Source organism: Oncorhynchus mykiss, chromosome 12 (assembly GCF_013265735.2).
Source record: "Oncorhynchus mykiss isolate Arlee chromosome 12, USDA_OmykA_1.1, whole genome shotgun sequence".
NCBI lineage: Eukaryota > Metazoa > Chordata > Actinopteri > Salmoniformes > Salmonidae > Oncorhynchus > Oncorhynchus mykiss.
The window spans coordinates 63,878,581-63,886,400 of NC_048576.1; the positions used below are offsets into that span (position 1 = coordinate 63,878,581).

Genomic DNA, 7,820 nt, shown 5'->3' on the forward strand with positions numbered 1-7,820 from the left:
TAAGGCCTGGTTTTTAATATAGCAAGCTGCGATGGCTGAGTGGTTAAGGCGTTGGACTTGAAATCCAATGGGGTCTCCCCGCGCAAATTTGAACCCTGCTCACAGCGCTTTGACAAACCAGTCTTTATTTGCAACATGTCATTGGAGACTTGATATGGATAATGTTTGCTTAATGCATGGACTTGTTCTTTGATTCAGGTGCTCAGAGTAAATCTGCATTGGTAAAGAGTTAAAATAGTCTCTTCAGTACAGAGACTGTTGTTTGTATTAGATTTATGATGGAAATTCTGAGAGACAGGTCGGTATGTCCTCAGACTTGAAACCCCATTGGGTCTCTCTGCTCTTTTTTAAATCTTATTCTCAGTGAATAGTCCACTTGTACTTTCTCTGCACATAGGTTTTTGACTTGCACATTAAACTTCCAACCTTCACAGCTTTGGAAAGGACCGAGGTTAATTGGCGCAATAAGAGCAAAATGTTGTGCCATCAAGTTTACCATTTTTCACCAATGATGTCTGTTTCCAAATCCCAATCCCTTTACTTGCATTCCAACAGCTGCAATGGCCGAGTTCTTTAGACTTTGGACCTGAATTTCAATGGGGTCTCCCCACCCATGTTCTTAACTTGCTTGAAGCATATAGCCCACTTCTGCTTTCTCCTCATCAATTTCCTTAGATTCCTGTGATGGCTAAGTGGTTTAAGCATTGTAATTGAAGTATTCTCCCTGTACAGTTTTCAACTCTGCTTACTGGGCGATGATAAAGTCGACCTTTAATAATTGGGTCTATCTCCTTTGAATTTAAATTGTCCTTACTTTATGTGCTCGTCCCACGATTGAAGTGCTTAGAAAATAGCTTTTTTTAAACTTTGCTTGAGCGGGTCTCCCCGCTAAGCTATTGTCAAGTTTAGAGAACATGTACTGAGATGCTATGACGATGCAGCGCTTAACCTATAGTCAAATGAAGTGTGGCTGTTAATCCAGAGGATGTGGTATATTGAAAGATTGGTCTCCTACCTGTGCACTCTTTCTTCTTTTAAAGTCTGGTGAAGTTAAATGGCCTTCCTGAGGTGGGTGGGATGGTGAAATGAAGGGGGAGAGAAGGGGGAACAGACATGCCATTCAGTCACTCAACACTTAAAATAAATGTCAGTGAAATACCTGTACAGTTAGTTTCTTTACAGAAAAATAAAAAGGGTATAATGTGTAGCTATAGTTTGTTGCTCTGTCTGGCCCAATTTTCTGCTATATGTATGATAAACTGATATGCTTCCCCGGAGACCGGGGTTGGTTGTCTTACGGTTTGGTTGTCACAGTGCTAATTACTCCCAATCTAAATGGAGCTGTGTAATATTTTTTACATTAAAATGTGTGAATTCTTTGAAAGAAGTCATCCACCTGGTCGATTCATGTCAGCATGACAAAATATTGAGGTGTTTTATGTTTTTCATATTTTTTTAAATGATTTAGTAAATGTTTGAATTATGGGAATATCAGTCAACACGTGCGTTTGTTGAAAAGGGGTCAAGGGAGAGAAACATTTGAAACATATTTATCTCGCTCTGCTGTTTGCATCTCGATAGCTGTCTCTGAAATGGCAAGGGGCTGAAGCTCATTGGATAGAACTCTAATTGCTAGGGGGCTTGCCCACATTGGTCTAAATGTAGGGAAAATTACACCACACAGATCCCAGTAAACAATCCCTTTTATACTATGGATTTCATGACTAATTGAGGTAATAGAGTCATTCTGCTCATAGGTTATGCATGTGTGAACTAGAGGTTGAAAAAAAAAAGCTTACTAGTCGCCAAAGTTCCGGAGCATGTCTTTAATTCAACCAAGAAAGCCTCCCGAGTGGCGCAGTGGACTAAGACACTGCACCGCAGTGCTATAGGCATCACAACCAGCCGTGATCAGGTGTACCATAGGGCGGCGCACAATTGGCCCAACGTCATCCGGGCCAAATCCAGGTCATGTGGTTTGGTAAGAAGAATGCCCTCTCCCCACAGGTGTGATTACTACCTCTGAGGGTTTAGAGCTTGAGGTAGTCACCTCATACAAATACTTGGGATTATGGCTAGACGGTACACTGTCCTTCTCTCAGCACATATCAAAGCTGCAGCTAAAGTTAAATCTAGACTTGGTTTCCTCTATTGCAATCACTCCTCTTTCATCGCAGCTGCCAAAGTAACCTTGACTCAGATGACCATCCTACCCATGCTAGATTATGGAGACGTAATTTATAGATCGGCAGGTTAGGGTGCTCTTGAGCGGCTAGATGTTCTTTACCATTCGGCCATCAGATTCGCCACCAATGCTCCTTACAAGACACATCACTGCACTCTATACTCTTCTGTAAACTGGTAATCTCTGTATACCCTTCGCAAGACCCACTGGTTGTTGCTTATTTATAAAACCCTCTTAGGCCTCACACCCCACTATCTGAGATATCTACTGCAGCCCTCATCCTCCACATAAAACACCTGTTCTGCCAGTCACATTATGTTATAGGTCCCCAAAGCACACACATCCCTGGGTCGCTCTTCTTTTCAGTGCAACAAACACTCAAAATGGACAGTTTTATCTCAATCTCTTCATTCAAAGACTCAATCATTGACACTTATTGACAGTTGTGACTGCTTTGCGTGATATATTGTTGTCTCTACCTTCTTGCCCTTTGTGCTGTTGTCTGTACCCAACAATGTTTACACCCTGTTTTGTGCTGCTGCCATGTTATGTTGCTACCATGTTGTTGTCATGCTGTGGTGCTACCATGCTGTGTTGTCATGTGTTGCTGCCATGCTCTGTTGTCGTCTTAGGTCTCTCTTTATGTAGTGTTGTGTTGTCTCTCTTGTCGTGATGTGTGTGTTTAGTCCTATATTTTTATAAAAAGTATTTTTTGAATTATCCCAGTCCCCATCCCTGCAGGAGGCCTTTTTGGTAGGCCGTCATTATAAATAAGAATAAGAATTTGTTCTTAACTGACTAGTTAAATAAAGGTTTTAAAAAAAAATAATAATAAAATAAAATGATTGTTGAATATCCTTTCCTAGGCTTCCCTCCAGGCCTGAGGGCACACACTTTCTAGTTGGCTTAAATTGAAGAAATGGCAAATAGGAGTGGCAACATCGTCTGCTATTATCCTCAGTAATTTTCCATCCTGTCAGACCCCGGTGGCTTGTCATTGTTGATAGACAACAATTATTTTTTCACCTCTTCCAAACTCACTTTACGGAATTCAAAAGTACAATGCTTGTATTTCATAATTTGGTCAGAAATACTTGGATGTGTAGTGTCAGCATTTGTTGCTGGCATGTCATGCCTAAATTTGCTCATCTTGCCAATGTGAAAATCATTAAAGTAGTTGGCAATATCAGTGGGTTTGACTTTTTGCCCAAAATTTAATTTAAGGTGTTCTAAAGCGTATTACTATCATTCTTTATCATTTATTTTTGTTTCATAGTACAGTTTATTTGTATTTAGTTTAGTCACATTATTTCTCAATTTGCCAATCGGTTGTGCTGTCAGACTTATTTGCCATACCGTTTGCCTCATCCCTCTCAACCATACCATTTTTCAATTCCTCATCAATGGAAAAGGGATTTTACAGTCATTTTCTCAATGGGTGGGTACTTATTAGTAACTGGAATAAGCAATTTCATAACTGTGTCAAGTGCCGTGTCTGGTTGCGCCTCATTACACACCAGAGACCAGCAAATATTCTTTAAATCATCAACATAAGAATCACTACAAAACTTATTGTATGACCTCTGCACTATATTAGGCCTAGCCTTTGCAACTTTGGTTTTCCTAGATATGGCTACTATATTGTGATCACTGCATCCTATGGATTTGGATACTGCTTTAAAGCACATTTCTGCAGCATTAGTAAAGATGTGATCAATACATGTTGATGATTTCATTCCTGTGCTGTTTGTAACTACCCTGGTAGGTTGACTGACAACATGAACCAGGTTGTAGTCACTGGTTATAGTTTGAAGTTATTTCTTGAGTGGGCAGCTTGATGAAAGCCAGTCAACATTTAAATCACCCAGGAAATATACCTCTGTTGATATCACATACATTATCAAGCGTTTCACACATATCCAGATACTGTTAGCACTTGGTGGTCAATAGCAACTGTCACATTCTGACCTTAGTTCTGTTATTATATCTTTGTTTTAGTATGGTCAGGGCGTGAGTTGGGTGGGCTGTCTATGTTTGTTTTTCTATGTTGGTTTTTGAGTTCGGCCTAGTATGGTTCTCAATCAGAAGCTGTCAATTGTTGTCCCTGATTGAGAATCATACTTAGGTAGCCTGGGTTTCACTTTTGGGTTGTGGGTGTTTGTTTTCCATGTGAGTGTTTGGTTCACACGGTACTGTTTTCAGTTTTGTATATTCACGTCATCGTTTGTTGTTTTGTTCGAGTGTTCTATTGTCTTTATTAAAAAACATAGGACACTTACCACGCTGCACATTGGTCCTCCAATCCTTCTCGCTACTCCTCCTCAGAAGAGGAGGATGAGAACCCTTACAGCAGCTTCCCACAAGAATGGGCTTCACATGAGGCAGATGAACCTGTAGCCATATTACTTCTACAGTATTTAACATGACATCCTTTCGAATCTTTACAGGAATGTGGTTCTGAATAAAGACCGCAACACCGACCCATTGGCATTTCTGTCTTTCCGGTAAATGTTATAAACATGTATTGGTACGACTGTATCATGAAATGTATTATCTAAGTGAGTTTCAGAGAGTCAGAATACGAATGTCATCTGTTACAAGCAAGTTATTGACTTCATGAACCTTGTTTCTTAGCATATGTTAACACATGTAGCCTATCTTTAGCATTTTTCTGGGTTGCTTGATTGTTTTCAATGCTTTACTGGGAAGCTTATCAGAAGTAGACTTGCTCATGTTATTTACATTGGAGCTGATAGTGCACGGTGAGCTGCACACAGTGGACTTCCTACTAGGGCACACCACCTCAGTGCTAACAGTGTTACTCTGGTTCATAGGCACATGATTACTGCATACAATAGCTGTAGGATAAACAGAAGTATTCAGGGCAGTTGGGGGGGACATAAATTAAGTTACTTATATATATATATATATACATTTGCAAAAATGTCTAAACACCTGTTTTTGCCTTGTATTTATAGGGTATTGTTTGTAGATTGATGTGGGGAAAAATATATTTAATACATTTTAGAATAAGGCTGTAATGTAACAAAATGTGGAAAAAGTTAAGGGGTCTGAATACTTTCCAAATGCACTGTATGCACAACAAATACATATAAACACCAATAAACATATCATTAAACATTTCAATATCTCTGCTCTCCCAATTCTAACTCATTAGTTAAATCTTGAAAAAGGTACTTTAGCAGCAATTTCTAGATGTCCACTTTTGGCAATGTATCGAAGTGTTAGTAACATCCCCTTGGTCGAAGACCAAAAACTGCAGATCAAATCAAATGTTATTTGTCACATACACATGGTTAGCAGATGTTAATGCGAGTGTAGCGAAATACTTGTGCTTCTAGTTCCGACCATGCAGTAATATCTAACAAGTAATCTAACAATTTCACAACAACTACCTTATACACACACAAGTGTAAAGGAATGATTAAGAATATGTACATATAAATATATGGATGAGGCCGAACGGCATAGGCAAGATGCAGTAGATGGTATAGAGTACAGTATATACATATGAGATGAGTAATGTAGGGTATGTAAACATTATATAAAGTGGCATTGTTTAAAGTGACTAGTGATACATTTATTACATCAAATTATTCATTTTTAAAGTGGCTAGAGATTGAGTCTATGTTGGCAGCAGCCACTCAATGTTAGTGATGGCTGTTTAACAGTCTGATGGCCTTGAGATAGAAGCTGTTTTTCAGTCTCTCGGTCCCAGCTTTGATGCACCTGTACTGACCTCGCCTTCTGGAAGATAGCGGGGTGAACAGGTAGTGGCTCGGGTGGTTGTTGTCCTTGATGATCTTTTTGGCCTTCCTGTGACATCGGGTGGTGTAGGTGTCTTGGAGGGCAGGTAGTTTGCCCCTGGTGATGCGTTGTGCAGACCTCACTACCCTCTGGAGAGCCTTACGGTTGTGGGCGGAGCAGTTGCCGTACCAGGCGGTGATACAGCCCGACAGGATGCTCTTGATTGTGCATCTGTAAAAGTGATGTGTACGCCGAGGAACTTAAAACCTTCCACCTTCTCCACTACTATCCCGTCGATGTGGATAGGGGAGTGATCCCTCTTCTGTTTCCTGAAGTCCACGATCATCTCCTTTGTTTTGTTGATGTTGAGGTTATTTTCCTGACGCCACACTCCGAGGGCCCTAACTTTCTCCCTGTAGGCCATCTCGTCGTTGTTGGTAATCAAGCCTACCACTGTAGTGTCGTCTGCAAACTTGATGATTGAGTTGGAGGCGTGCATGGCCACGCAGTCATGAGTGAACAGGGAGTACAGGAGAGGGCTGATAATGCACCCTTGTGGGGCCCCAGTGTTGAGGATCAGCGGGGTGGAGATGTTGTTTCCTACACTCACCACCTGGGGGCGGCCCGTCAAAGTCCAGGACCCAGTTGCCCAGGGCGGGGTCGAGACCCAGGTTCTCGAGCTTAATGACGCGTTTGGAGGGTACTATGGTGTTAAATGCTGAGCTGTAATCGATGAACAGAATTCTTACATTCTTACAACAGAGAAAATAGGGACAAAAGGAAAAACTCAAATGAAACCCTATTATAACCTTAATATACATTACATATGGCGCATTACAGCTGACCAGAGTGACATGGGGCTATGGTAAAATAACATGTAGTGTATTACGGTTTCTGGTTGGGGAAGGTTTTAATAGTCACCGTGGGTACCACATCACCGATGCACTTGCTAATAAACTTGTACACCGAATCAGGGTATACATCAATTTTGTTGTCCGATGCTATCTGGAACATATCCCAGTCCATGTGATCGAAGAAATCTTGAAGCATGGAATCAGATTGGTCGGACCAGCATTGAACAGACCTGAGCACGGGCGTTTCCTGTTTGAGTTTCTGTCTATAGGCTGGGAGCAACAAAATGGAGTCGTGGTCAGATTTGCCGAAAGGAGGGCAAGGAAGGGCTTTGTATGTGTCGCAGAAATTAGAGTAGCAATGATCCAGAGTTGTGCCAGACCGGGTCGCGCATTTGATATGCTGATACAATTTAGGGAGCCTTGTTTTCAGATTAGCCTTGTTAAAATCCCCAGCTACAATAAATGCATCCTCAGGATATGTGGTTTCCAATTTACATAGAGTCCAATGAAGTTCTTTCAGGGCCGTCGAGGTGTCTTGGGAGGGGATATACACGGCTGTGATTATACTTAAAGAGAATTCTCTTGGTAGATAATGCGGTTGACATTTGATCGTAAGGAATTCTAGGTCAGGTGAACAAAAGGACTTGAGTTCCTGTATGTTGCACACCACGACTCGTTAATCATAAGGCATACACCCCCTCCCTTCTTCTTACCAGAGAGATGTTTGTTTCTTTCGGCGTGATGTGTGAAGAAACCGGGTGGCTCTACCGACTCTGATAATGAATCCCGAGTGAGCCATGTTTCCGTGAAACTAAGAATGTTACAATCGCTGATGTCTCTCTGGAAGGCAATCCTTGCTCGAATTTCGTCTACCTTGTTGTCAAGAGACTGGACATTTGCGAATAGTATACTCAGGAGAGGTAAGCGATGTGCCCGTCTACGGAGCCTGACCAGAAGACCGCTCCGTCTGCGGCGCCGTTGTTTTGGGTCGCCTACTGGGATCCAATCCATTG

At 41.5% G+C, this 7,820-nt stretch overlaps 1 non-coding gene across 1 annotated transcript; it reads left to right on the forward strand.

Moving 5' to 3' along the window:
• Window positions 1-25: 25 nt before the first annotated feature.
• trnas-uga lies at window positions 26-107 on the forward strand. Its single transcript has one exon. It is a non-coding gene; the product is annotated as a tRNA-Ser (tRNA).
• The last annotated feature ends 7,713 nt before the right edge of the window (window positions 108-7,820 follow it).